This window comes from Psammomys obesus, unplaced genomic scaffold (assembly GCF_907164565.1).
Source record: "Psammomys obesus unplaced genomic scaffold, mPsaObe1.curated_primary_1811, whole genome shotgun sequence".
Taxonomy (NCBI): Eukaryota; Metazoa; Chordata; class Mammalia; order Rodentia; family Muridae; genus Psammomys; species Psammomys obesus.
The window spans coordinates 1912287-1935944 of NW_026594083.1; positions in this window are offsets into that span (position 1 = coordinate 1912287).

Below are 23658 nucleotides of genomic sequence, written 5' to 3' on the forward strand. Positions count from 1 at the left end.
TCTAGCTCGGATGCAGAAAATCAAAAGACAAAAGGTAGACTAGCAAAAGAAAAGAAACAGAAACCTTTGTGTTGGCACCTTACAGCTACTTGGAAGGACTCAATTATGAGCCATAAACTCAAAGGAGATATTGGGAACTGAAAGTATGACTACCTTTAGCCAAGAATAATAATGCTGATAATACTGTACATAAGTGATAAAACAAAGGAAGACAGTTTGAATTTCTTGGGCTGGCAAATAGTGGAAAAGTAAATATGTGGAGCAACTAAGGACTGGTTGGTAGGTTTGTATTTGATGCTTTCTAGGGCATTTTGTGACTTAATAGTCTTGAGGGTTTTTGTTTATTTAATTTCTCTCTCATACAATAGGTCCCAGAAGCAATAGATTTTCCTCCCTCCACTCCTCCCAGTTCCCCTCCTTCCACCTTCCCTACTCCCCAGATCCGCTCCTCCTCCATTTCCCACCACAAAAGAGCAGGCCTCCCAGGAATATCAAACAAACACAGCAGAACAAGTTACAATAACATGAGTCATAAACTGTCATATCAGTGCTGGATGAGGCAAATGTGATCATGAATTAGTTGTTGTGGTGGTTCGAATGAAAATGGTCCCCCAAAACTCATAGGGAGTGGCATTATTGGAGGTGTGGAGGAAGTGTCATTGAGGATGGGCTTTGAGGTTTCAGAAGCTCAAGTCCAGCCCAGTGTTTCCTGTTGGCTGCTGATCTAGATGGCTTGGCTTCTTCTCCAGCACCATGTCTGCCTGTGTATTGCCATGCTTCTAATGGACTAAACCTCTTAACTATAAACTTTCCCCAATCAAATTCTTTCTTTTATAAGAGTTCCCATAGTCATGGCATCTATTTGCAGCAATAAAATCTTAACCAAGACAAATATCTGTACCAGGAATATATCTGTAGCAGAACTGACCATATATTATATTAGTGAGGGTTGTGGATAGATTTTGGAACATTAGGCTAGAACAGCCATTGAGTGTTTATAACTCCATGGGATATTATGTAAGAGCTTGGAAGATAAGAGTGTTGAGAGCAGTGTAAAAGATGGAGGCCTGGCTTGTGAAGATTCAGATGAAAGTTTATAAAGATTCTATCAGTATGTTTTTTATTTTGAATTAAGATTCTGTTGTTCTGGTCAGCTGGAACTGAGGAGTCAGTTGTGATTCACAAGAGACTAGCCCCATAGAAGGAAAATTAATTTACATTGATGCTCGTCAGTTAGAGCTAAGAAATTAGCAGTGATTAAGAAAAGACCATCGAGATGAAATTAAGAAGAGCATCTTTGAGCTGAAATCTTCTGCAAAGTATTTGCTGGGAACAGCACACAAACTGTGTTGCAGAAGCAGCCAAGATGGTAACTCATGCTGGCAGCTGAACTTGGTAGAATAATAGTCATCCAGTTGGTACTGGTTTTGAAGGCAGGAAGGGATCATGGAGAGCAGCTGAGGTTTGACACTGTGTGGCAGGGCAAGAATTCCTGAAGAAGGTTCAGGAGCGCGCGCGCACACACACACACACACACACACACACACACACACACACACACAGTAGCAAGCAAGGGAGCCCAGTGCCATGGAATGACCACTGAAAACAGCTTTCTCTTTGAAGTAGAGCTAACTGGACCTTTGAAGACAAACTGTGTGTTCTGAGAGGGCAGGAATGGAGAATGAATGCAAGCTCCTTGGAGGAGCCCAGAAGATCATGTGTGAAGCCCAAATAATTGAACACTGAGTTATTTACACTACTGAAGTTTGGTTTTTCTAAATTCAGATTGTGACTGTGCCTTGGTTCTTTGCTGTTGAAGAATTAATTCAACTTAATTTTAAAAAATTAATTAATTTTAATAAATTACAGTTTACTTTGTAGCCCTACTGTATCCCCCTCCTTCGTCCCCTCCCAATCCTACTCCCCTCCCTCATATTCTCCCATGCCCCTCCCCAAGTCCACTAATAGGGGAGGTCCTCCTCTCCTTCCCTCTGTCCCTAGCTTATCAGGTCTCATCAGGACTGGCTATGTTGTCTTCCTCTGTGGCCTGGCAAGGCTGCTCCTCCCTCAGAGAGAAGTAATCAAAGAGCCAGCCACTGAGTTCATGTCAGAGACAGCCCCTGTTCCCCTTACTAGGGAACCCACCTATGAATAAAAGGCAGGAAGTTAAGAGGAGGACTGTCATGGAGAAGTACTCATAAATGTCTGATTAAGGAAACAACAGCTCTTACAGTCTATGTGAACAACTCAAAGGCCTCATAATTACAGTTCTTATCTGTCAAGATAAACGAGTTAGCTGTTGCCTTTTGAAACATATATATTTTTCTTTGGTGGTAAACTGTCTTCACCGCACCAGGAGCTTTGGCATGTAATTGAAATATGCAATACTTCTTTTGAAATTGTATTTATGTAGACAACTTCCCAATCTTAATTTCTCAATGTCTTTTAACTGCACATTTTCTTTTTTTGCCTTTGCAATGTCTGTGGTCTTTGCTCAAATGTTTCTTATCCTTTCTCTTTTACATTTCTATGTTGCTTATCTTCTTACACATTCATTTTCTTTTTCCAAAGGTTTTGGTGTGTCAAGTCCCTCTGAGAGCTGAGAAGTGTTTTGGTAAGGGATTTAATGTGTCAGACGTAAATGGAGATCCAGATTCTCTGAAATTGGTTTATTTTGCTTGTGTTCTCTCAAACCACCTCCTGACTCCAGATGTACCACCTGGCTTTACGTGTTAGTGATGTCATGAGCTACAAACTGAAATTCTGGCAGCAGCACAAAGAAAGAGCTAAATCTCAAACATACTCTGAATGTGCTTGGAACTGCTAAACCAATATTTGGTAGGCTAATTGAGATCTCAAACTATGAAATACGTTTACTTAGGAGTGGACTCACTTAACATTCAATTTGCCTTATGTTATAAAAATATAAAGGTAATATGTACACAAATTCAGATATCATACAGTGGCAAAGTCTGAAGGGTATTTGTACCACCTGGTTAAAACAATGTCATGTGATTTGAGCTTCTTATTTTAAAGAGAAAAAAAATCCCTACAGTTGAATGATCATGCACATTAACTATGTATGTTAGTATTGTTGGAGATTTACTTTGAAAGACATAAAATATCGGCTGCACATGTATGCCAGCGGTTCCTCCACAGAAATTGTGAGCAGAAATACACATGGAGAAGATTGTAGTAGAAACCTAAAAGGACCCATTTGGACAAAGACAATGACAATGTCACAGCCTGGGTGGTCTGATCCCTCCTGCTGGCATAAATCAACATGCTATAATGGTCAGACAGGAAGGAAAATGATAGAGGAGAACAGGTACAGAAATTAAGATGGCTTCCACACTGCGCTGCTGAAAGGCAGTGTTAACGCTTCGGGTTCTAGATTTCTAGTTAGTGACGATAACCCCAGTCCATTCTATACACCTTCAATAAGTTTTCTCAAGCACTGGGATGCAGATATAAGGAAAGAGATGACCTGAGGTGTATAACCAGCTTTCCCTCAAGTATTCTACATTATTTTTTCTCTTATTTATTTATTTTTATTAATTACAGTTTATTCACTTTGTATCCCCCCTGTAGTTCCCTCTCTACTCCCCTCCCAATCTCACCCTCTTCCCCACCCAAGCCTCTCCCCCAGTCCACTGATAGGGGAGGTCCTCCTCCCCTTCCCTCTGACCCTAGCCTATCAGGTTTCATCAGGAGTGGCTGCATTGTCTTCTTCTGTGGTCTGGTAAGGCTGCTCCCCTCTCAGGGGGAGGTGATCAAAGAGCAGGCCAATCAGTTCCTGTCAGAGACAGTTCCTGCCCCCATTACTATGTAACTCACTTGGACACTGAACTGCCATGGGGTACCTCTGTGCAGGGGTTCCAGGTCATCTCCATGAGTGGTCCTTGGCTGGAGTAACAGTCTCAGAAAAGACCCCTGTGCCCAGACTTTTTGAATCTCTTGCTTTTCTTGTGGAGCTCCTGTCCTCTCCAGGTCTTATTATTTCCCACTTCTTCATAAGATTTCCTGCACTCTGCCCAAAGTTTGGCTATGAGTCTCAGCATCTGCCTCAATACCCTGCAGGGTAGAGCCTTTCAAAGGCCCTCTGTGGGAGGTTCCTGTCCTGTTCCCTGTTTTTCCCCTCCTCCAATGTTCATCCTCTTTGCCTTTCTGAATGGGGATTGAGCATCTTAGCCAGAGTTCTCCTTCTTGATTAGCTTCCTTCGGTGTACAGATTTTGGTATGTTTATCTAATATTATATCTACATTAATTTTTAAGTTCTGTGTTATTAACTAAGGCTATTTGATTTCAAAGCACAGACATTAGGTCTCATCTATATTCCTTATTTTCAATGACATCCAGAATCTTTACAGGTTTGAAAACAAGCATAGATATTTTAAATTCATAATATCTGAATCTTACTAGAAAGCACTTTTTTCCTTCTTCTTTTTTGTTTTACAACAAATAATTTGAAACACAGCAGTCACATCTCCGTTCAGACAAGTTTCTGCTAGTCTGATATCTCCTTAGGCAAATAGCAAAGTCCTAATGAGAAAAATGGTTAAAATGTCAGGAGGGTCAAAAGACAGCTGAACAAAAAGATCAGAGAGCAACGCGGAACTGGATGTGGTTTTCTGCTCAGCACATTAGTACGTGGATTATCTCCCTGGAACAGTTAATGGGATGGAAATTGCACATAAGGCTTCTTTGCATCAATAAAATGCAGCTCAACCCTGACTCTTGTACAAAAAAAAAAAAAAAACCCAGTGAGATGTGATAAAAGAAACGCTTTTACAGATCAGCTAAACATCACGTTGTACTGAAGGACAAGGACTTAATGTATATAAAGGGATCCTATGCTTTCTACTAATGGAATGCAGTTGTGAGTTAAACATCTAATACATACCATATTCTGATCTGAGATTGAGGACATTTATTAAAGCAATGAAGGCTGGAAACCATCTCAATAAGAAAAGGGACAAGTTACTTGGCATCTGAATAGAAAAGGAAAAAAAAAAACTGTACAAAAATAAAGCAAAGTAAAGCAATGCAAAAGAAGGAGAATCAGTGGAAGCTCTCCTTGAGAGTGGAGCCTCAGAGACAGCCCACCTTTAAGTTGCAGCACCAGAAAGGTCAGAGAGGGCTACCCAGACCAAACATCTTGATTTATAAATGAGTGAACATAATCATCTTATAAAGAAAAAACCCTGAAACGACTCCATTGCAAGATGTAACTAGATGATTATTAGCCTTGTTTTCTGTTCCTTAAAGAATGGGCAGGATAATGATATGTTACAGTTTGTGGGAATGTTCTAATTTACATTTACATTCAAGGGTCGCTTTCCAAAGCGCTTCTTTCTTCAGGGTCTCCTTACCCTTTCACCAGTAAGATAAACAAAAGGAGCAAGTACTTGCTTTAGAATTGGAGCAATCAATGCTCAACCAGTTTCTATTCATTATATGAAAGGCTGTGGATAGAATGAATGAAGTTAGAGATTATACATAATATTCCACATACCAACCTGCATTTACATATGCATATATAATTCATTTTTTTCTTCTGTTAAGCTTTTTGCTTACCCACTCTTACATGGAAGAAATTTAGTAGGAATTTAGTTTTAACTAGTCTCTCAGAAGGTCAGAGGAGTAGGCATAGCAAAAGTAAAATTTACAGTTTCCTTTGACTGAACATTGCCCATTCTATGCCTTTACCTTTGTTTTGCTTTGTTGGAACAGGTTCTTGCTTCATCATCCAGGTGGTATTGGAATTCATGATTCTCCTGCCTCAGCCTCCACTGCATTAGAGTTACAGGTATAAATCTCATATTTGGATTTTAAAAATGTTAATGATTTAACCACAGGAATGTTCGGATTATCTCATTCTTATGAGTAGTAATTACAAGAGAGTCAAGAGAAAACACGGGAAGGAAAAAAAGGAACAGTGGGCGTGCAGCTGGTGCAGACAGCGTGGAAATCATGAAAAGCTGGAAACAGTCATGCCCTAGGTTATATACCCAAACACGCCATATCTTTCTTATCTTTTAGTTGATTGCCTATTCACAACAGCCAACATATCTCCAGCTTTTAGATGTATAATAAAAATTGTGGTAGTTTATACGATAGAATATCATTCAGCTGTCAAGAAAAACAAAAAAAAAACATGAAATTCACAGGTCTGCAAATCAAACTGAAAAGAATGATTTTGAGTGAGGTGACCTAGAAAGAAAGACATCAAATGTTTATTTTATTTTTATGGATGTTAGCTTTGGATCTTTAGGTGTATATGATTCATTTGGAATACTCATAGGTGCCAGAGGCTATGCAGGGTGTCAGAGTAGTCGGGGAATTGCACATTCAAGAGAGGGAAAGGAGAAAATAGTGATATAAACAGGAAAGTGAATACTGACTTAGGAAGGGTTTAATAGGGTGGGGGATGGGAGGGTAGATTGAGGAGGAAATATGGGGAAGGCCCTACTACTATAACTGTGATAAAGAGTCATATTATTAAACTAACTTTTAGTGACTCATCATTATGTCCATTGATTAACACACCTCTCAACACTCTTTAAAGAAGCCTTTAGTAGATAGCAATTAATAAAGAACCACAACTGATCAATGTGCAGAGAATAGATACTACACATTGTTCAGCTCCAAATGGGGCATCTCTATTATACCCCATCCTCCCAAACTCAGGGATCATCACAGAAGAGGAAGCAGAATCGGTATAAGAGCCAGTAGCAGGACAAATGGGATGGACATTGGAAGCAGGAGAAAACAAGAAACAGGACAGAAGCCTACCATAGAGGGCCTCTGAGAGACTGTACCTAGCAGTGTATCAAAGCAGATGCTGAGACTCATAACCAAACCTTGGGCAGAGTAGAGGAAATCCTATGAAAGAAAAAGGAGTTAGAAAGACCTGGAGAGGACAGGAGCCCCACAAAAACCAAATATATCTGGGTACAGGGGTCTTTTCTGAGACTGATTCTCCTACCAAGGACCATGCATGGATATAACCTATAATCCCTGCTTGGATGGAGCACGTGGCAGCTCAGTATCCAAGTGGGTTTCACTAGTAAGGGGAACAAGGACTATCTCTGACATGAACTCAGTGGCTGGCTCTTTGACCTCCCCACCCCCAAGGGAGGAGCAGCATTGCTAGGCCACAGGGGAGGTTATTGCAGCCAGTCCTGATGAGACCTGATAAAACAGGGTCAGATGGAAGGGGAGGAGGACCTCCCCTACCAGTGGACTTAGAGAGGGTCAGGGAGGAGATGAGGGAGGGAAGGTGAGATTGGGAGGGAATGAGGGAGCTGGCTACAACTGGGATACAAAGTAAATAAATTGAAATTAATATGAAAAATAAAGATTTAACTAAAAAAAAAAGAGCCAATAGCATTGGATGACTACAATGACATATTTTCTTGATATACCAAGGTTGCATATATGAATTCAGTGCTTGTAGCAGCATGCACAAGATCAGCACAAGCTGAAGACATACAAAATCTCAGAATGGAGGAGAAAGATGGACAAGAAATCTCATCCCTTGCTGAGGAGCTATTGGTAATTGATAGTTTCTGGGAGAGGAAAGTTAATTTTCTTTAAAGGTGTGGCCCTTACTTCCAGCCTGCTGTGTGAATGGCCACATACACAGTAGTATATAGGCACCACAAGTTGGTTTTTATGGGTTAAAAAAAAGTATGAGGGTACAAACTGGATGGTTTTGGGTGGTGTGGATCTAAGATAAGTGTGGGAGGAGAGAGAATGTGATTAAAATATTGGGTATGATGTCTGTAGCAGCTTTATTTGTAATAGCCAGAACCTGGAAACAACCCAGATGTCCATCAGCGGAGGAATGGATACAGAAATTGTGGTATTTTTACACAATGAAATACTATACTCAACAATAAAAAATGAGGAAATCATGAAATTTGCAGGCAAATGGTGGGATCTAGAAAAGATCATTCTGAGTGAGGTATCCCAAAAGGAGAAAGACACACATGATATATACTCACTTATATAAACCTGTAAGATATGATAAGCATAATGAAATCTATACACCTAAAGAAGATAAACAAGAAAGAGGACCCAGGGTAAGATGATCAACCTTCACTTAGAAAGACAAATGGGATGTGCATTGGACGTAGGAGAAAACATGTAACAGGACAGGAGCCTACTGCAGAGGGCCTCTGAGAGACTCTACCTAGCAGTGTATCAAAGCAGATACTAAGACTCATAACCAAACCTTCAGCATAGTGCAGGGAATCATATGAAAGAAGGGGGAGTTAGTATGACATGGAAAGTATAGGAGCTCCACAAGGACCTAATATATCTGGGTACAGGGGTCTTTTCTGAGACTGATACTCCACCAAGGACCATGTATGGATATAACCTAGAACCCCTGCTTGGTTGTAGCCCGTGGTAGCTCAGTAACCAATTGGTTTCCCATAGTAAGGGGAACAGGGACTATTTTTGACAGGAACTCAATGGCAGGCTTTTTGACCTCGCCACCCCCCCCCAAAGGGAGGAGCAGTCTTGCTAGGCCACCGAGGAGGACTTTGCAGCCAGTCCTGAAGATACCTGATAAAACAGGGTCAGATGAAAGAGGAGGAGGTCCTCCCCAATCAGTGGACTTGGAAAGGGGCAGGGAGGAGATGAGGGAGGGAGGGTGGGATTGGGAGGGAATGAGGGAGCCGGATACAGCTGGGATACAAAGTTAATAAAATGTAACTAATAAAAAAAATATTGGGTATGAAATTCTCAAAGAATTAATACAAATGAGAAGTGGAGAAAACACTCCCAGTTATGGATGCTAGCAAATATGAAACTTTAAAAGTAAGATCACATGATGATACAAAAATTTTAGGGAAGAAAGGATAATGGTGTAAAAGCATCAAAAATAAGCAAGAACAAGCAAATAAAAGAAACAAAAAACATAACAAAAAATCAACAAAAATCTTGGTCATTTTTACAGTCAGTGTTATGATAACAGAAAAATCAGTGTTATGATAACTTCTGAAGACTTCAGGGAAGTGGTGCTCTTAGCAGATGAGGATGCTTTGATTAGAGAAAGATATAATTGGAATAAATATTTAAAGCCAATATTGAATATGTGGAGGATATGATCCACAGTAATTTATGGATTCCTGAACACAGATTAAAATGAAAAGACTGGAGGGAAGGAGAGAAAAGAAGTAGTGACTGTGTCAGTAAAGGGTCTTACATACTTCAAAATACAAAAGAGAAGGGTGAATAGGGAATCTAGGATTTATTTGGGATAGGAATTATAAATAATGAAGGTATGGTAAATGTAGTGGGAAAAAGCAACGTTTCCTAGATTTGGGAGGGCAGTGCTCTCTGGAACCAATAAATATCCATTCTTAGGGCGAAAGGTATGTTTGAGATAAGGGTTTTCAGATGGGAGATTATCTAGATTATGTGGGTGTTCACTAAACGCCCTCACAAGGATCCTTACAAGAGAAAGGCAGATGGAGATTTCATACAGGGTCACCCAGAAGAGAAGTCAGTGTGAAGAAGGAAACTGAGCTAGCATGTTCATATGCCCTGAAGTCTGGTAGCCACCTGAGGCTGGAGAGGCAGGGAATATATTCTCCTCTCCATCCTCCAAAGGGAACAAACATGGTTCTTTTGGCTGTGTTTTAGTTTTGTTTCTAATACCAGGTCCAGACTTAGGGTTCCTATATCTAGAAGGGAATTACATTTTTTTTTTGTTGTTTTATGGTAATTTGTTACAGTACAAAAAGAAAAAAAAATACACCATGTCTTTTAACCTGATGCTTGAGGTAAGGTTATGAGTTTTTGATGTTGGATTCTGTTTTGTCTATTGGTCTCTGGATCTTTCTTCTAGGCTGTATCTCCGAGGCAGCTCTATGTTCACACCTCACTTCACTTGTCTGAGTCTGATCAAAAGCCAGTGCAAGCTGTAAATTTGTTTAAACATGTTACAGCCTCTCCCAGCTGTTCCTATCTTGCTTAGTCGTCTTCAGTGTATGCCAGTGTAATGAAGGTAAGCCTTTTACATGGCAGTTAGCTTTCTCAGAAGGAAAATCAGAAGAGGAATGGGCGGAAGTTTCTTGTAACCAAACCTTGGACATGTTAAAAAAAAAAAAAGTTGTCCTAACTCACTGTTTTGTCAAGCAAGAATGATCATCCAAATTTGAGAGAAGTAAAATAAGATGCTACCTCTTGGTAGAAGAAAGAGAGTGGATTTCTGGCATTCATTAATATACCTTGTCAAATATTACCAAGAATTACAGGAGGCACTTATGCTTTAGAAATAAGTACAATTATGAGAAAATAGATTGAAATATTTTCAAAAAACGGAAATAGTTTCTAACTTTGTGGCAGGAAAGTTTAATTGATCGCTGTCATTGACTTTCTCTACTGTGAGTGAGGGAGCATGGTCGAGAGGCCTAGTAGACATTGTTCTATTTTGATGAGAAGTAGAAGTTGTACCTGTTTACTAGATACATATGCACTGGATTATATGACTGATACTTCCTATATAAGATATCTATAACAATTGATAGCTGTAACTTTTTGATTTTAGACCTATTGTACCTTCATAGGTCTTTGGGGAGCAAGGCAGGGGCACAGTCTGGCTATATGGGCAGGTTGTTCTCAGAATTACTGTGCAGCTCGGGCTGGTGTCAACCTCACAGGATACTTGACCTCGAGAGTGCTGGGGTGACAGGCACACGCTAGCAGAGCACACTGGTTAGGGGTATCCTACGAACCTATGAAGGTCTTCAAGGAAAAGATAAGTGGAAGTTCTTAGCAAAATTTTGATGATTCTATCAATAGTGCTATTTAAAAAACACTCTGGTCTGTGAAATATGTCTGTAGTGGTGGAGGAGACTAAAATGGCTTAGGAAAATGGTTTTCTGGAAAAGGCACTAAGACTTTTAAAGTCAAGTTACTTTGAATAAGCAAACAAAATGTTTGAGTCTGGCTGAAGGAACATGAGGTAGGATGTTATCATTTAGTATTCTTATGACAGTGGAAATCAGACAGAGCCCCAGAAAAGCATTTATCTCAGGTGTCAGGATTTCAGTTGAACATAGGCCTAGGTGTAACAATGGAAACACAAATGCTAATATTCAAGTACCTTGTTTGAAAGAGAGAGAGAGACACACACAGAGGTGGGGCTGAGGAAGTCTTCTTTCAACAGACAGAGATGTCTACAGAAAATCAGGCAGTGGAGATCCCACTTCAGAGTGAACTAAGATGAGGAGAGCTAGCACCTTTGTTCAGAAGAAATGGCGCCTGATGATTCTTAGGAAGTATGGATCCCTGCCTATCTGGGGTTGAAAGTCAAAAGCTCCTTTATCATTAGACTCTGAGGGCTTTGGAATATTTAATATTAGGGGTAGAGGACTTACAATGCAAGTCCTTTGAGTAGAGTAATATTTTAGTATGTGGTACCCAGGACACTTAGGTTTTTATGTGTGGCACTACCTCATTATGCTAAGTTTAAAGAAATCTGAGTGCCAGCATAAACACACACATACATACACACATATACACATTAACACACACAGACACACACAAAGACACACACACACACACACACACACACACACACACACATGAAACTAGCTTACTGAAGCTGGGGATAGCACCCCGGGCCTCATAGTCGCTAGGCAAGCATTCTGTCCCTGGGCCAAACTCCCAACCCTTCATTTTCCTTTATTTTTAAGCTTGACTCTGAGTTGTAGCATTTGAATTGTAAGTTTGAATATTAATGTTAAAATGTCTTCATTTTTCCTTTCTGTTCCTAAGATAGTGTCTTTTACTCTTTCTGAAGTTTAGTAATGGCAAAAAGAACAGTGAGTGAGATAATCTATTCAGTTGGGATAGTTCTTGATTTTAAATTGAATTGCAATATACTTTGCATTGTTACAGAATTTTCAGATATGGGGAAGAGTTGCCTATGTAGTTCACAAGCATTAGGAGGCCAGTGTCTGATAATAGATATTTCCTACTTCTAAGCTCAACAAATACTTGTTAAGTGGTAGCTTTGAAGGAATGACCTTGAATACTTGATTGGCAGCTTGAAGTTACAATAACTTTTTTTTTTTTTTTTTTGGCTGTTGATTCCAATGAAATTAATATTCTGTAATCAAAGGAAAACCAAACAACAATGGCATAGTATTATGTTTTATGTTGTACTACTAATAAATCTGCTCTCAGCAGCTACTTCAGTTTCTATGCAAGACTCTTCGAGTCAGATCAATGTCTTCGATGTGCACTGAACTGACAAACACCATGAATATTTAAATTTCAAATAAAGCCTCCCTTTATAAAGTATGCATTAGTGTTGAAATACTATAAACTTGGAATTAAAATGAAAATTGATACCAGCATCACCTAAGGCCACAGTGTCAGTGTTACCTGAATGCAAATGCAGCAAGTACATGATCAGCCTTGCTAAATCACGTGGAACTGATATTTCTACATTATAAGGAGGACATCAACTGTAACCCGCCTTGTCCTGGGTTTGAAAGTTCAGACCTTTGATCTCTCTGGGCTCCTTCTGAGGCTTGTCATTCCTTGCTCAGAACCATCCAAACACAGAAGATTTGTTTAGCGTCTAATTAGCAAAATTTGCATTTCGCTAGCCTTGAACCTGGTTCGCTGCTGTAGCTGCTACCATAATTGGATGTTGAATTATTGGCTTTGAATTTAATTCTTTAGCATTATTATTTGTCTCTCTATAAAATTCTTAAAGCATATTGCCCCATGCTCACTATAAATACTCTGTTGCATAATCATGAAATGGTATACTAAGAATACATATATTATATGTATACATACATAAACACACATATATTTTTGTATACTTGATTGGTAGCTTCCAGTTACAATAACCTTTTAGCTGCTGACTCAAATGAAATTAATACTCTGTAATCAAAGAAATAACAAACAAAAACGTTATACTATTATGTTTTATGTTGCACTAAAAATAAATGTTATTTATTTTTAAATCTATTATTAAAATCTATTATTTAAATATATTATTTTACATAATTATGTGTTATATACAACATATAAGCATATATATATATATATATATATACATGGAGGAAATTTGGAAAATAGTGTTATGTTTCTGACAAAATCTTGCAGTAGCTTAGTCCCAGTCATTTCTCCCCTTTTAGTTGTTTTTTCAGTCCCTCATCTATTTGCCAGGTCACTGTTGCACAAACCAGCTCAATCTATAAAGCAAACTAGAAGCATTATCTTTTTCATAGTCAGGGGATTTGTAGTATGTTTTTAAAATGTTAAGATATCTACAGAAGATACACAGTGAAAGGACATTAAAGAGAGGAGGAAAAAAAAAACTCTTCACAAACAAATGAAGTAGGGCAGAAAGTGAGAGCCTTTGCCATGGGCTGGTGAAGTTTCAAAATAACTACCTTTTGCTTTCTGGTTGTGAGGAAGCGGGAGGACGGACAGAACCTCCTTGGAGATCTACTCCATCGAAGTGGTCTTACTGTTGTGTGTTTTTTATCCTTTTACTGCATTTTTTTGTGATATGCAAAAATCTTCACACTTAATTAACAGGATTCAACAATATGCAAATAAATCCATGCAGGGCCGTTTCTCGTGCATACATATTCAATCCTGTAGTCTTGAGGCAAATTCTTTTTTAAAAATCAGATTTAAAATGCTTATTTTAAACAAATTCTACTTACAAATTGTGAAATCCATATTTTGAATCCCTACTGTCTGATTTGACTCTACTCAGTGATAAGGTCTTTAATGAAGGAAGCAATTGTGGATATTTGAGTCATGAAGGAATCTGAATATGAAAGGATTTATAGTAAGATGGCCTCAGCAGAAGTGAAAGAGACATGAGGGATGAACACACACAGAGAAAAGGTTCTGCAAATTCCCTTAAGAATGTAGCCATCTCCAAGCAAGAAGAGAATAATAATTCTACCAGTATTGTGAACAAGATTTCTAGGCTCCATAAGCTTTAAGCTCCATAGTCTAGTTTAATTTGTTCTGGCAGGCCTTACAGACTAATGTAAAATATTCAGAAGTGGCTAAAGTGTGTGGGGGAACAGAAAATAGTTTTTTGCTGTCTACTAACTTATGTCCAGATTCTGTTCCAAAGGATCTTCCCATAGCTAACTATTTCTGGACATTAAAATGTTGATCTTTCAGTGATCAACTCCATATATGTAAATAATATGCTTACGATATATTACCTAATTTATCAGCTTTAAAATTTGCCTATGAATTTTTACTGTGATTACTAAACATTTACTTTATTTATACAATGAATCTGTCTTCTCTCCATTCTCCTCCCAAAAAATTATACTCCATCTTCTTTTGAAAACCAGATCTCTACTTCATGAAGAATGCTGCAAGTCTTAATTCTTCACCACAGAACTGAGGGCATCCCTATTCCAGCATCCACTGTGCCTTCTTCACTCCCTTCCCTGTAAAATGTAAAATAGCTGTGCATTTTAGAACATCATTGATCAAACACTCTTGATCAATGATCAAAAAAAACTATTGATCAAACACTCTTGAATAGTTTTTTTTTTTTTTCTAAATAGTTATTCTTTCACTTGGAAACAAAATTTGCTATGAGATTTTGCATTTGTTCTTTGAAGATGAAATAGTATCTCAGGCTTACATATCAATCTTGAGGAGTCTACAACAGTAGACTTTGAACAGTACAATTTGAATTAAGGTCACAGGTCTACTGTGAGTGTCATTAAGTAAAAGTCACAATATTGAGAGTCCAAAAGATTAAAAAAAATGTGGCTATTATTTTAAAGTTTAAAGCCTGAATAAAGGCTAAGTGGAGATATGTCCAGCAATGCCCTGCATTCTTTTCCTGCCCACTAGAGATAAAGTTGCTAGGAAACTGGCCCATCCCCCAAGGCAGGGACACAAGATCATTAATGGTTTGGGGATCTTCCTATAGCCAATAAATTCAAAATGCAACATCCCTTTTGCCTTTCAACCAATAGATGCTTGCCAGGCAGGAATTGCCCCTGCTTTGGGCATGCTGGGAGAGACTGGAATCTCACCCAACTAACTTGAGCATGAGGCTCTTGGCTCTTACCACTTTGGTTGGGGTGTGAGACCAAGCTGCAGCTTGTAATTTGTAGTAAAACAAACAACAAAAACAACAACAACAACAACAAAAAAAAAACCTCATGTATTTTCAGTGGAGTCTACTTATTCCTGGTCTTTTGGGGTTCGTGAACTGGGCACAACAAATATAACTTAGAGTTTATATAAGCGTAGGAATGCTTGGGAAATAAAGTCTATAAAAGGGAAGAGGAGGATCATAGTAAATTTCACAACCTCCAGAAGTACTGGCCTGGGAAAACATGATGGAGATCTTAAGGAAATTAAGGAATCCAAGCAGTCCCAGTGTGAGTGTGGCCTCTCAAGCACTGTTGGCAAAGTTGAGTTTTCTGTGTTTTGGGTGGGACTCTGGTGACAGCAATGACAAAGGGCAATGCTTATTTACCTTGATGACCCAGACTTGATTAAGGAATTTTGAGAGTTGTAGAAAAGATTTAAAACTCTAGCAAGAAGGGGTTAAAATTCTCAGAGTGAACTGGATGAAGAAGAGATTTAGGGGCATTTGTTGAGGTTATATACCATACCAGAGATGCAAATAGGAGAAACTTAAATGTGAATGAGAGGAGCAGGATTTACTACCTTAAGTGGGCAGAAGAAAGTGTAAATGAGCTAAAGGGTTCATTGCCCTTTATCTTTAAGGGCAGATTTTAAGACAAAAGTTTCAAAAGTTCAAACAGGACATAGAGTGGAGCTTATCGGCTTTACTTAAATAAATTCTGACTTTCCAGAGGAGAGAAATATTCATGGAACCACAGGCAATCAAAGAATTTGCCCATTTGGAAGGACTTGGAAAACTTGTCACTCTGGCTTGAAAGCACTAGTCTTTTCTGAAACATCCCATTCTGGCACCTCCTTCATTAACCACCCCTCTGTGGAGATCCAGGCTGTAACCAAAATTGTTGCCTACTACTTTTCAGATACTTATTGAAGAGCTAAGGATGGTGGCCATATTTTTATCTGCCACAAACTGGTAGGTATCAACTGATGAATTCAAAGTGCTATATTTCCTAACAGAATAGACATCAACACATGCACACACATACATACATACATTTCACTGAACTGGAGGATATAATAACTCATCTGGACTCAACATTCTTTGGAAGGAACACTGTCACCCTAAGCCAGGCCCATAGACCTTCTCTGTTACTAATTGTTAACAGCAAACATTCCCTGATTGCTATTAACCATTACTATAATTTATGTACTACTATATATCATTATCACCATGAAATGGGCAAAGCTTACAATTAATTATATGTGATATTTGATTTCAATACTTTTCCATTAAATACATAAAGAAACTTAGTAATCACATATGTGAAATCACAGATTGAAGAGAACAGGTTAAAAGATACAAACAGATTAATAGATACAAATAGACAAAACTCATAAAAAATTGCAAACATGTGACCTTCCTTTCTCAGATCTCAAGTCTTGCATGTACTGTACTTGAAATGAATCACCCAATTCTAACCTTAGGTTTTATGCATTATTAACAGAACAAGTCACATTTGGTCCTTGTTGGCAGTTTGTCATCACTATGTCACAAAGCCTGTACACCTCTGTCCTCTACAGGTTGCTGCTATATCTTTAAGAAACTTAAAATGATTTTTTTTGACAGTGCTGAAGATTGGACTCTGAACCTTTGCCTTAGGCATGCCAGACAAACACTGTACCAATGGGCTGCAACCCCAGCCCAGGATGAAAGCTTTTAATTTAGTTTTTCATTTACCAATCCCATCCTCTGGGGCAGCTTTTAGATACTTTGAGAAAGTAACATTAACATTATGGGCTGCTATTCTTCTGCAGTCCTGTATCTCTAAAGCAATGAGGAATCTTCTGGGAGAGCCTGCATTGCGATTGCAGGAAGCACGTGGTGCTCATGGGAAGCAAGGCTTGATGAGGTCATGAAAAGTGTCAATACTGTGTTCAGCCCACAGATGATGCTTAATAAATGTCACAAGTCATTGCTGCGATTCAGTTTGCTCTTCATATCAGGGCAGACATAAAAATCTCTAACATGATATAGGACAAGGATTTGCACTGAAGCACAGTACCAATCTTTTACTTTTTAACTCTGAAGGTCACTACCTAGTCTTCATAGATTAATGGCACCTTTTCTGTGGGGACTTTTTTCTAAGTCCCCTCAGCATACACCTGAGATAGCAGAGAGTATGAAATCCTAAATATACTATTTTATGTATACATACTTATAATGAATCTTCATTTATGCAATATACAATAATTGATAAGAAGTCTAAGAATTAAAAAAAAATCCTGCAATAAACATCCTACATATGTGAAAGGAATCAAGACAAACACAAATATTTTTGGATTGCAGTTGACCATGAGCATCTGAAACCATATGAGACAATACTGGGAGTTGAGTGTTCCTGTATTCCTTCTAATATAGTTTAAACTCACATTCTCTTTGCCTCTTCTCATAAATAGAAGCTCCATGAAAGGAAGAATACTTTTACTTTTTTATTAAAAAATTATCTTCCTCAGTACCCAGCATGATTCTTTGTTTATTGAAGAAGAGAAATGCATTTATTTAAAGTAGTTTTGAACTCTGAATGAATGTATTTTGACACGCCACTGTTTCACATTATTTATCTTGCTTTTCTTGCCTCCTTAACCACATTATAAGCAAGATCAGAGCAGAGACGTCAATGCCTTGCATGAAACAGGTTCTCAACTCCTTTATGAGGATTATAGACCTTTAGGGTTTTATTCTTCTAAAATATAAATTGACACTGAACAGATGAAGGTCCTTTTCCCCCATCTAGATGAAATCTGTGTGGTTTATATTGAGGGCAGCAAAACCAATTTCACTTGAAATAATAAAGAAATATAAAGTTCAAATGGAAAATACATTTGCATGGCTCAAATGCTCATTCATCAGTGAGTTGAAAGGATGTGATTTTCTTGTCAGATGACATGTCATAAAAATAAAACAGTAGCAATACTGACACTTTATATTTTGAATAAACGCTATAGCATGAACCCAATTTCTGTTTAAATATTCTGCATATACAACCCCTTCTCCACAGCTGGCCCCTATGGCTCATTTAGACAATTCTGGGGAGTTTAACCAATTATAGGCCAGGGTCTTAGAATAATTATGTCTTGATATTTTTGTCATTTAGAGATCAAAGTACTATACAGGCCGCGTGTGTTTGTGTGTGTGTGTGTGTGTGTGTGTGTGTGTATGTGTACGCAATGTCATGGGTAGGGACAACATGGAATATTATTACTCAGGCACTGTCTAACTTGTTTTGAGTCTAGGGTCTCTCATGGCTTGAAACTCACAAACTAGGCTAGAGATTAGGCTTCATAAATGTTTCACCACTCTTAAAACTGACCGACTCATCCTGCCTACAAATTCATGACCACTTCCTTTTTAACTATTGTTATTACATGTACATATAAATTAACACATGAATTCAACATGCTGAGGCCATTCAGTATTCCCTAAAGTAAATATTTCTAGGCCTGCCCATTCAGTATTCGATAATCAATGAGCGGGCTCATCCTCAGGGAAGACTAATTCTTGCATTCTCAGGAGTTGTTAGTTGCCTGTGTCTCTTCATCTAGGGGAGGGCTCCTTTTATAAAATTCCTCATCTAGTGAGGCTATGGATCTTAGAGGAGGACCTACTATCATCGTTATCCAAAACCAGTATAATTCATAATGCATTCTAACATTCTAAATATTTATCTCTACAGCTGCAGATAAGTATAGATTTCACCTCTCATCAAAGAAGCTTTTTTTTTTTTTCCAGAAGAACATCATTACAAAAAGCTAAAACTGGTCGAAGGATGACACCAAAGAACATGCTGAAGTGGATAGGTAAAGCACATATGGCCTTAACCCTACACAGATGCTATAGGCAACTGAGGAACACTTGAATAGGAGAGGGCATGGTCCCCTGGAAGAGCATATCAATTGATTGTCTGACACCAAATTGTCAGTCCTGAAAACATGTATGTAAGGAACATTGTATGGCTTTATTAAATTATATTGGGAGAGATATATGTATATACATATACATAAGTGCATAAATAACAATTAGTGATAAAGGAGGTCTTGCACTTGGAGAAAAGTAGGGAGAGATGTTGAGTAAGGAAAGGAACATTGTAATCAACTTATAATCTAAACAAATGCAGAGAACTGCTGAGCATAAGTTATTGAGATCCGTTTGACATGTATCTACAATATAACTTCTGCATCTGAGGTACAAGGACGATTAGAAGAGGGGAGTGGAAGGTTGTAAGAAACAGAGGACCAGAGAGCTGTGAGACTCTGCCTTCCAGCTGTTAGATGGGAGTTATGTAGCCATGAAATCCCAACAACTTGGCTGCCTGAATAAGACCTGAATAATTTCAATACCAGCTGACACTCTTAAAATTAAAAAACAAAACAAATAAAATTCTGGTGTGTGTGTATATCCATTACTTCACATTTTCAATTACGATCACAGAAAAGAAGAAAATAAATAAAAGTATCTTCCACAAATTATTGCAAATTATATTCACTCCCCAAAATGGTATTTGTTCTACCACATATAAAAGAGTTTTCCAGCAAAATGTTAATCACCAAAGATAGATAGTCTTAAATAGCATCCTGTATGCCAAAAATATAAAAGGGTTCTTTTTCCCCACATGTCATCCTTCCTTTGAATGTATGTGTAACTAAGCACTGCTGTAGAAAAAAAAAAGAAATGAACCATATGTTTTTATGCTGTTAGGAAATCCATGCTTTACAGAAAATCTATAAATATTGAAAAATTGAGAACTTAAGTAAACAGGCAACATGAAGTTGAAGTAACCACAATCATAAAACAGTAAGAGAACAATTACATTGAATCACTATTAAGACTTCCTGGGGTTAAGGAAACACAGTAGCATGAAAAACACTGAAGTTTGAGAGGCAGGCTTTATCCACACTGAAATTCTTAGATGGCTGGTCTGTGAACTCTGCAACCACTAAGGCCAGTAGAGTAATGAGCCACAGTAGGCAAGAAGATAGTTACTTTCACTAGGACTCAGCAGTATCTGGTGTTGGTTCAAGCTCTAGGTGTCTGACCCTGAGTAGTTTATTTTTAGGCATACTTAAGTACAGAACAATTTTGTGAAAACTTTTCTGTTGATAATTAACTCAATACCGTTTTCACAATAAACCTTAAGACGTGACTACATTGAAATTCTTTGTTTTTATTTTTTACACTTGTTATAATTTATTAATTTTATATCTTGACTGTAGCCCCCGCCCTCATCGTCTCCTGGTCCGATCCTCCCTCCTTATCACCTTCCTCTATTCCACTGAAAGGGGGAGTTCTCCCCTGCCATTTCAGGACTGCCTGGATGCTCTTCCTCTGTGGCCTGGAAAGGCCACATTGTCAGGGGGAGGCATGACATGACAGAGGCAGGCCCTGCTCCCCTTACTCAGAAACCCACATGGAGACTGAAATGCCTATGGGCTACATCTGAGCAGAGGGTCTAGGTCCTCTCCACGCATGGTTCTTGGTTGGTGCAGGGCCCACTAGACTCAGATATTTTAGCTTTGTTGGTCTCCTTGTGGTGCTCCTGTCCCTTCCAGGTCCTTCTATCCCCTCCCCCCTTCTATAAAACTCCCTGTGCTCTGCCCAAAGTTTGGCTGTGAGTCTAAGCATCTGCTCATTGAAACTCTAAAGTACACATGACATTCCTCATAAAGATGGGTTCTACAGATTGACTACATTTGACATTTTCCACAAAGATAGATTTTATAGATTGACAAGCTCACAATAAGGGTCTATGGGAATACTTGCCCACACAGATGGCCCAAAGGTCACCAGGCTATTAACAATGCCTACTCCTAGCCATCTGGACAGATAACAGGTTATGCATCCCTCTTTTTGAAGGAACAACCCTGTGTGTTTAACATTCATGGTTTCCCCCTGATACTTATCTGTGAGCACAAGTACCTCTATGCCTTGCACAATCTATGTAAGGATATAGCGTGCTAAAGAAGGGAGCATTTTCTGAGCAATTTAAAATGCTTTTAGAGCTGTGTATGTCATGTAGCTACAGTCCCTATAAAAGATGAAGAATGTTTTCTTCATTCCGATATACTTTTCCTTACCACTTGCCAGCTGTACTTGACTGTGCCTCATCTTCTGTAGGCCAGGACTGTGGTGGTTTATCATAGCTTACGTTTTTTGACTGAGCTATTGTTCACCAAACCCTAGTTCAAATGTCAGCTTTTTGTGTAGAAAGTGTTTGGCCAGGACCCAATTATTCCAACTCCTTTGTCTCTTCTCTGCTCCAAGGGCAGCAACATGCTTTTACAATAAGTTTTTGGGAAGATTCAAATAGGCAATATATGTAAACTATTAAAAATGTGTCTGCTTGACATACCCTATACAGGTGAAAGAGTACATTTTTCTCTTTAACAAAGGAAAAGATTTAAGACAAAAAATCTGAATTGCTATTGTGTGACTCTATGTGTGTGTGCTTTTGGGAGAAGAGAAGAGGAGAATTCTAGGACAGGAAGCAACACTGGAAACTCACTGTAATGACAAACGGCAAGATGTGTGCTATATACTGTTGTTCTTCGAGAATGGCTCACGTGAACTTACCTGCATCCTCCTGAGATTCAGCCTAACAGGAGTGTTACTTCTGTTCTGTGTGCAAGCGTACCAAGCCTCAAATAGACTAGGCAAATTGCCAAGAAGCTAAGTTGAGGCTTGAAGTTGGAGAGTCTAGCTTCAAAAGATGTTCTGATAATGGGCTTTAAGCCTTTATTTAAAATTCCACCTTCAAGGCTAAGAAGGCAGTTTCCCTTTAAGAGTGCTTGTCTATATTAACTATGGCTTTGTAACTGGGGTGAAGCTATTAATTTACCTATTTTCATTTTTTTCACTTGTGGGTGAATTGGCCACTAGATAAAGATGAATTTCAGAATTAATTAGAGCTACTAACCATTACCAATTAAGTTATTCCCTTAGGATATAAACATCTTTCCTTTCGAATTTTGGACAGTTCAATTGCTTCTTAAAAAAGCCACGGAATTAATTGTTCCTTAGTTCATTTGACACACTGTGTGATTTTCCTGAACATCTCAAATTATTTATATCTGATCCAAGTCTTCATAACTGAATTCTCTTTATTTTGATTGTCCGTATATGACTCAAAGAATAAGTTTTTTAATAAGTTTTTTTTTAATTTTCTAATTTTAAATCAAGAAGAATTGTAGAAATAATTTGCTTTCACTATCCTTTTTGTCAAAGATCTAAGCCATATACACAGAGAGCTGAGACCTGACTTCTTTTAAAGGTAAAAATGCAGTATTTTGCTGGGGTTAAGATTTAGTATAATAACAGCTTTAATGCATTGACGTATATGTGCATTTCCATATCTATATCTCTCTATATGCACATATATGATATTATCTGACATAATCCTCAAGGTATAACTTCAGATAAACAGACATTTGATTCTTATCCTTAGCCATATGCTTAAAACTTACGGATGAAAGTATTTATCTGCAAGTTACATTTTATAGTGCAACTATAATCTTACGCTAAATCTCATAGATTTACTCTCTTGGGGTTCATGAAAAAAAATATCCTCCCATACATTTTAAATATCAAATGCAATTGTGTATTTAATTGTATTTTCTTGTTTAATACAGTTTTGTGATTATTTTTGACAATGTTGTTTAATTAAATAGTATATCGACCCTTTAAGTTTTATCAAATTCAAATTTAAACCTTTTCCAGACAAATAGACGTGGGCTATGGTTTGAGAGGAGTTAGGAAAGCATTTTCACACTAACTCAAAATATCATTCAGATCTAACAGACTGACATTTGTTAATGCAAAGAATTGGGTAAAGGCAATTGTTACCCCAAATCAATGCAACTATTCTAAAGGAATTGAAGAATCCTGAAAAAAAAATACGTGTACTAACAAAGGGACTAGCTAGAAATTGTAAGGCACTCTCAGTTTGGGCATTTTGCCAGCAATAGACTCAGGTTCTGAATCTGTGAGTTCCACATCCATGGATTCAACCACCAGAGAATTGAAAATGTTTGAAAACAAACTGTGTGAACCAAACATGTGCAGCATATTTTCCTGTTGATTTTCTTCTGTTAAAAGGAGGTGGGTGGGAAGCAATATAGCAACTCTTTTTAGAAGATTTACAAGGTATTAGGTACTGTTAGTAATCTAGTGATAATTTAAGTATTCAACGTTGTGGATACCCATAGGCTCCATGTAAACACTACATGAGTTCATGTAAGAGACTTGAGGATCTACAGCTTTTGAGACCTGGATCCAATCGTAGGTGGCTATGGAGGCGTACTGTGCTGTGAAACAGCTTCTACCCTCAGCTTCCTGTTGAGGCCCAGATGGCTTAAATAAAAATTTCACAGTTAGTTATATAATTTCTTGGGTCTCAAATCATGCAACACCTGTACCAGAGTTGTAGTAATAAATCAGCTTTCTAAGAACAATGTTTGGGTGTAGGGCTTGTTGAGTT